Raw genomic sequence first — 8,440 nt, forward strand, 5'->3', positions numbered from 1 at the left:
AAAAAGAAGAAACACCTTCAAAATATATGAGAATTGATAAAGAAATGCAGAATAAGCAAAGGAAATGTGACTTGAAGCAACAGAGAAGCAACAGAATCTATTGGAGAAAAAAATCCAAGCATGACATTTTAAAATTAAGCATAATTACATGGAAGGAAAGCAAACATCAGAAGTGATAAAGGCAAATACACAAGACCATGTACAAGAAATAATGATAATAAAAGAACAAAGAGCAGAAAGGATAAAAATTAAGGAGAAAAGAAATGCAAAGAAAACAAAGTAAAATTTTTAGTCAGAAAATTCTACCCTAAAACTTCCATTTCCATACACACACTCTGTAAAGAACCAGACACACAACTCTTTTCCCAGACACTGAGAATGCCTTTGCCCCCAGACATAACCCCTAACCACCCCCCTCCGTACAAAAATTCTCCTCTGTGTGCAACCATCTCCTGGGAAAAGCAACTGTTCAGGCAGCAGTGCCTGGGTTGGTCCTTCATTAGAATAGTTCCCACAGGCATGTGTCCTCACTAGTCATACACAGGAATCCCATATGGCACAATCTGGATCTCGTGGAGGTAAAATCTGCATAAAGTAGGACGAGGCCAGGGCCAGTACAAAAGCAGAGACATGCATGTAGCGACATTGGCTTCATGCCCTCTGACCCAGCTCTGTGCTTGTTCCCACACTTCGTACAAATCCAAGCAAGTGTGTCCAGGGGCCTGTAGGTAGCAGCAGTCTGTCACGGGATGAGGATGGGGCTGAAAGGAAGCCCAGAATTAGTCCCCCGACAGTGTGCGGATCAATTTTAAGGCAGTGGCCTGTCATCCAAAAAGAAAACCTACATGTGGCTGCAATTAACCCCGTTAGCATGTGTCTAGCATTGTCCAACTGCCAAGCAAATGACCCTGTAGGGAGATGACCAGAGCACAATATTCCTCTGATATCTGAAGATAACAGATTAGCTCAGTTGTCTGCTATCTGTGACTGGACTAATAGACTTCAAGTTTTCCTTCGTGCGTGTATGCCAGAGTGTGTGTGGTTTGGGGTAGGTCTTTGTTGTTTGTTATTGCTGTTGTTTTCTTTTGTCATCATTTTTTGTCATAATTTTAAGCATACCCACCTTGAAATAAAGCTATGCCTATTATCTGCAATTCCTGGAAAATAAACAGATTTCCAAGGGTTATAAGTCAGTACATATTATGGTACTATAAATTTTTAAAAAATATTCCTAAACAAGCATATTAACTAACAAGCATCTCTTAATAGAACCCATGTGAAGACACACACACACACACACACACATATGCGTGTGCACACACACACACACACACACACACACACACACACAGAGTGGACACCACTTCCCAGCTGCTAAGTGTAAGAAAGCAAGGCCAAAGTTATCCTCCCAACTTGGAAGTCAGATCTCTAGCTTGTGCCAGCATTTGTGTGTTGCTCGGTACTCCTTGAATGAAGGAAACTAGAAACATTAAAAAAGTGTGAATTAATCAGTTCTTGGTACAAGCCAATTATTTCATAGTTGGCACTTTTATAATTACAATTCAAAACTGCATGAAAAATTATGACTAAAGTCCATGTTTTAATTCAGGGGTGGGCATTTTATTTTTTGAAACAAAATGCCTCCTAGATTTTCCTAATTCTTCTGCTGACATTTTAAATACTTCAATACAATACAGTTTCAAAATTATTTATTAAACATTTTTCCACTTATGGTTTAAAACAGAATCTTTATTTTGATGGAAAAGAAATTTTAAACCTTCTCCAGCAAGCTTTTTGGTGTCCACTGCATGTTTGAAAAGCGGTAAGGACTCCATGGAAGGGCATTTAATTATTCAGGAACAAGGAGAAACAGCCATCTCTCCTTGCCAGGGATCCTGGGCTCCTAGGATATGACATGGAGGATCCTCCAACTCACATGCCCTCTCAGTGTTCTGGATTCTCATCCAATAGATTATCTTTCTGAAGACGATTTGGCCTTGATTTGCCATTTATCTTCAAACATGACACAAAATCCAGACAAACTGCCGCACCTGAATTTTAAGACATACTACTCACAAAATAGCAAAAGAAAGCCGCTGCATGGGGTACTAAAAGACAGCAGAATTCATTTGCTATGCAGCTGCAGGCACAAGCACAGTTATCATAAATGCCCATTAATGCATACCCCACGTGCTGGCCACTTGGCAGGGCTGCTAATCACAGTGTCCTGCAGCCCACCCCGCCCACCCCACTCCCCTCTTCAGTGGGAGTGTTATACTGGCATTCTTGTTTTGCCAGAATATGTTTGACCCACTCCAACATGGGGTGAAGAGTGAAAGAAAAAAATGAGAAAGGATAGGCGAGTGGATGAAAGAAAATGAGGACCATTGTTTTTTAACACACTTAATAATAACATCCAATTTGAAATCACATACGGGACTTTTCTGATTTTGTTTTTTCGTTGTTTTCTGAACTGAACCACAATTATATTTGCAAGGAAGAATAAATTGCATCCTTAAATATTGTATTACTTTAAGAAATTTTAAGTATGTTATCCACTAATGCTTTCAAATGCATTTTAAACATATTATAGTGACTCTTAACTGAGTAAAATTATATGACATATAGATTGCTACCGTTGTCTTTATGAAGAGTTTTACAAGATGTTTTCTAAAAATGGTTTCTAACCTAATATTATCTTCATTTATCAAGTAACTAAAATTTAAAACACAACAAGATGGCATCTGTAAATAGACAAAATTGTACACCAAGGACTATACTATACGTTTTTGCTAAGTTGAATATTCCAATAAAAAGTTTGGGAACATTTCATATGCTGTCAGGCCTTTCACACAAAACTGAAAGATAGACTGTGGTTATGCTTATAGACAGTTTACTGGCACGAAATAATTAGAGAAATACTGGGATTGTTCCCCATCAAAATAAATCTCTTTCACTGGAGATATCCAGAATTCTATCATTAATATTGTGTTTTGTTGGGTTAAATAATACTGGCTCCAACTGTCTGCTTTTAAGATATAGACACCCAATTGAGAAGGCTCTAAATGACTCTCTAACACCTTCATCTTTATGAGTGGCCCGAGGGCATTGCTTGTCCCGATTGGAGGGATCTGTAGGAAAATGAAGAAAGACCCAACCCTGAAAAGTACTGAGATTCATTGAGAACAAAGGATGTCACCTCTCCCTTATACTTAAGAGATATTCCCTAGTTCTCTACTTAAATTGCAGTATGGCCAGACCACCCTCTGTCCCTACAGAGGACAGGAATACTTAGTCGTGGGGGAGGGGTTCCTTTCCTACAGCATTCTTCCGTAAGCCTATGAGGGGCATTTTTTGCTCTGTCTTCATAGAACACTGAAGGACCTTTTTTTTTTTTTTTTTTTTTTTTTTGTATTGTTTGTCACCTTACATGTTTTACAATATAGAACTTCCAAAGTTCCAATTTGACTTTTAAAGCCACTCTATCTTTTTTAAACAGATGTCCATCTGTTTGCAGTGGTTTTCAGATGAAAATGAGGGCCCCAGTGGTCTCCTCATTAACAGTGACTCCTGATTTCTGACTCTCACTGTAATGCACTAAAACCATGAGCATTTCAGTCAATCATCTTCATAATCTGTCCTAAGATTGCTCAGTTTTGCTCTTGAAGTTTTCTTCATTTTGTCAATGCTCTTTTAACATAGAGCATTTTAGAACAGGGAAAATAAAGTTAACTACTTTTAAGGCAAACTGTAAAGTCATACCCTCCCTAAAACCCCATACCTGACACAATTAACAGATTGATTCTAAGGCAGTGAAGGGTGCATTCTTTCTGTGCCACTGCCCTAAAGGCTCTTGGAAATTCAGAAGGCAGCCATCTCTCCCAGCCTCCCATCCCATCACCTCAGCAACAGAAACCCTCAGATGCACAGGTCACTCCACTTGAGGCTTTGACAAGAACACATTCCCCATGGGTGGTCTGGCTTTTACAAGTGTTTGGGCACAAATACATTAATGTGACCTTTTTTAAAAGCAGCTGATCTTTCTCTGCATTCATGGAACAATCATCACACCAGTTCTCTGCTTTCTAAAATATTGTCCTTAAAATCTAGCAATGCCAAATACTGCACAATTTCAGATTGTTTTTGATTCCTGGATTTCCATTATCCTTCTGCCAACCAGTCAAAAGCTTATGCATCGTATTCATGTTTTCAGCTCTGCTGTTCTTGGAGCATCTCCATGCTTTGCTGCACTGCAATGATATTTAGTGTCCTGTCAGTTCCCTGGTGGCAAGGAGTGCAACCAAATGGTTTTGCTACTTAATCGGCACAAACTGCAAGCACTTAGAAACCAGGCACAGGAAGGGCTATTCCTGACTACGGTATCAAAAATGCATCCAAATAAGTAAAATGGCTTAGAGTATTGACAAGCAAAGTGTGCTCCTAAACTTTTGTTCTAATTTTTTAAAAAAATAATATTTCAGGATCCAGCTTTATATACTGATATCTGCAAATGAAGTTAATTCAATCTAGATGAGACACTGGGCATATTTTTCAAATAACAGGTTGATTAGAGTCTCAGAAAGTATTAAAATATTTTCTTCATGATTGGAAGGAAACATTATTTGAAACAGCTATAACCTGAAGGCTAAAATGCCTAATTCACTCATAGATTATTAAAAAGCAGCAGGACGTACTCAAAATGAAAGGCCCTTAGTTCTTCAGATTAAGGTGACTAGTTAAGAAGAGAAACAGCAGGACTTTTCAAGGGATTTTTTGGAGGTCTGAGTTCTAAGAAAGTTGCAAAAGCTTCTTAAAGTTCTGGTGGTTCAGAAAAGAAGCTACCAAATTAATTTGATTGCTTTTAAAAGAGGGGAAAGGAGAAAGAGTGAACAGTGAATTATTCACAAGGCCCCATTAAGTAAAATGTGTATGTATGCATGTTTTGTGTGCATGTGTGTTTTTTATGTGCATATGTGTGTTTTAAACTGACTTTAAAAGTCACTGACTTTCACAAAACACAAATAGATGGGTCAACTTCAAAGGAAATCTAAAGTAAAGGACAAATGGACACAAAAGCCTATTTTAGATACCTATCCACCAGCCCTTGAACTTCCTGTTACCAAAAAACAACCCAGCCACCTCCTGTTTCATGTTGCTGTGCGTGTTTCACGCCCTCCTCCTTGTTCCTGAAAATGTCCTTTCTTTCCTCCTTTGTTCTGTCCAAGCCTCTGTTTCTACGCTTTCCTCCCTTCCCCATAACCTCTGCCATTCTTTAGCAGACTCTTGTTCTGTGCCATGACCTTGCCCATGTTCTTTCAGGTCAGAGCTTCTTGAACTTCTCCCTGACCCTGACTCTTGTTCCGGCTCTATTCTTGTCCTAGAGCTGATTGCCAGAGGGCTTCCTGGCAGGCTTCTGGGAGGACTGAGGGCAGGGTCAGCCTGGCTAGACATCCTGATCCATGCACTTAAGCCCCTTATTGACAGCAACTTCCCAGAGGTGGAAAGCATGAGTCAATTTTGAACTTGAATATTTTGCATGGTTTCTAAATGTCCTGAATGTATTCTCCTGTTTCATGTGATTATCACTTTGCAGCATGCTGCTGGCTACCTAAATCCCATGCAAATCACTTGCAAGATGTAGGCTCAGTGAAAAACACTCTCCCACATGTACAATTAGAACCAAGCATTATTCCCTACAAATCTATCTCTAAGAAATGAAAGAGGGAGGTTATTATTATTTTTAATATTAATAGCAACTATTAACCGTTAATTTAGCCTAAATCATCTGCAAGGGAAATCTGTGCTGCTTGCTTGTTAGTTGAACGGCGTGCATGATAATGTTCTGTTGTGTGCTATGTGGCATACTCAGTTGCTAGGTTACCCAGAGCATCAGGAATTCAGGGAACAATGTACTTATATCTTTTTCAATTTTGAAAAATAAAATAGGTATTGACATAAAATACAGTGTGGCACTGAAGTAATTTTGTAGTGGAGAGATCAGAGGAAGGGGGCCTTTCATCTCAGTGACAGCAGTTTACTCCTCGTTGTGACTTACTGAGGGCAGTGGCAGGACAGCACAACAGGATGTCAGTCTCCGGGAGAATGCTTGTGGTCCCTGTACCCCAGCAACTCTTTCTTGAGTCAGGCTCCCCAAAGCCATCCAGCAGCTGTTCTGAGCTATGTCAACTGGTCCTACAGAAACCTTGACAGGTCCAGTGATGTATGAGCGTGCAAGGGAAAAACCAAGCCTTTCATGTTAAGAACAAGTATGACAGATCTGGCTAAGGTCCTCAGTTGGCCAGGGCCATGCCAGGAGCTTTTTTAAAATGATTATTATCATTATCACCTTCGTACTCAAAGATAATGTCATAATTTACAGTCAGCCATTGTGTGATCCAAATGATTGATGCCACTTGGACATGAATGGGTGGGGTTAATAATGGTTTTCCAGTGGGGCCCAGCATGGGAGGAAACTCTCTCAGAAAGGCTGCCTTCACTTTGATATTCTGCTCAAGACAGGAAGGTGGACTTCTAGAAGTCAACACTCCATCATGCTCTACTTCTGAAAGCATCCCCAGGGCCCTGGTGAAAACTAGGGGTGGGGAAACCTCAAAAGCTCCTTTCTGTTCTTCCCAAAAGTACATTTGCTTGTGTACTACCTTCAGCAGTGGATGTAATCGTAGAAGCTCCATTGAGGTATGCACTCTTAATTCTCTGATGAAAAAAGAGCTACCTTTGGAAGATATACTTCAAGAATCCAGACAAGGAAACTGCCCCATCCCCAGCAGCATTATTCAGTCAGAGCCCAAACTAGAGTGGGTTACATCCATGCCTTTAATCTATTCATCATGGCATTATATTGAGCACCTACAGCCAGGCATTGTGGTAATGCTGAGAGAAAGTCAACAGTGATTAAGATAATATTCTTATTTTTAAAGTGATTAAAACCAATTGGGGGTACTGTAATAAATTTAAAGAAAGAAAATGCAGGATGGAGGAAATTGGCATTTATTTTATACCTATGTGGTAGGTACTACAATGCAATTAGGCAAAACTTTGGGAAATTGAAATTGAATCTAAGAGATGGTAAGTATCTTGCCCAGAGTCACACAAATGGGCAGAGAACACGGATTCTAACCTAGATCTTTCTGAGTCTTCTTTCTCCTACTATATTTACCAGTGTTCAGATAACACTATGTGGTGGGAATTATTTTTTCAAAAACTAATACAAAGTACTACAAAAATTGAGAAAAGATGGCTTCTGAACAAGGCCATCAGAGAAGGCTTCTTGAAATGTATGGTGAAATGTGATCCTTGAAGAAGGAGAGAATTTAGAATGAGAGAAGAATGGGCCATAAAATCTTGTTGTGAGTTATTCTTTTCTGTCTGGACAGACACTACGCCTTTGTTTTAGCACTGCCAAAAGGAGAACTACTCTTTAAAATGATTAAACTTGGACAGCTTGCACCATTAAGTAGCAACATTCATTTTTCTCAAACACTGCAGTTCACTTGTCTCACTGAAAGAAATTATTAAGCCATCACCATATAAGCATTCTTCATCTTGAATTTCCTTTTTGGCTTTATACCTACATCCAGTAACATCTTTCCTCCAAAGGGCCTAAAGCACTTAAAAACAGATGATATTATTACTATTTTACCAACAACGACATTGAATTGTGTCCACTATGTCTAACACTGTCTGTCCCTGGAATTATCACATGTACTAGTGATAAAGATTATTCTTTACGAACAGAAAAACACAGGTGCCCTGAGCCTTCCCAGGTAATGAAATAAGGTAGAATTGCTTTATAAATAGAGTATAAATAGAGTAGATGTGCAAAAAATAGTGAATAGGATCAACTTTAACAACACATCAACATCCTCAAAAACAATCTAGCTGAGGGTCCCACTTGTTTCCATTCTGAGTCTATTAATCCTGTCAGTCTTCAACTGCCTTCCATAGCCATCATAGGAAAGTCCAAATTCATCAGCATGGCATCTAGGGTGTCTCCACAATATGACACTAGTCTGGACTGACATTTTCCAAAGTCTCTTCCTTGTGTGAATCTAAGTTAGTTGGATACAAGAGAAAGTGCCCAAGGAACTTCCAAGGAAGCCAAAAGTGAAGCAGTAGCTATGATGTCATGAAGGTTAGGGGGTGTTGGTGCCAGGCTCCATTGCCACTCACACACTCTATGCCGGTCTGCTGGATCACCTTCTGCAGGGCACTTACATCAAAGTTGAAGGCAGTGATAGATGAAGCTTCCAAATTTTTCTAATGGGCTCCCATTTGTCTTCTCTCTCCCCCTTTTTGCATCCAGCTTCTTTTCCAAACCGTTGATCCTGCTGACCTTCACGCCCACCCCCAGAAGTGTAGCCAACAACCCTCCATAGACTTCTTTAGCTCCTATAATTATATGAGGCCTAATCCCTGTAAT

This window comes from Rhinopithecus bieti, unplaced genomic scaffold (assembly GCF_001698545.2).
Source record: "Rhinopithecus bieti isolate Rb0 unplaced genomic scaffold, ASM169854v2 scaffold_1428, whole genome shotgun sequence".
Lineage (NCBI taxonomy): Eukaryota > Metazoa > Chordata > Mammalia > Primates > Cercopithecidae > Rhinopithecus > Rhinopithecus bieti.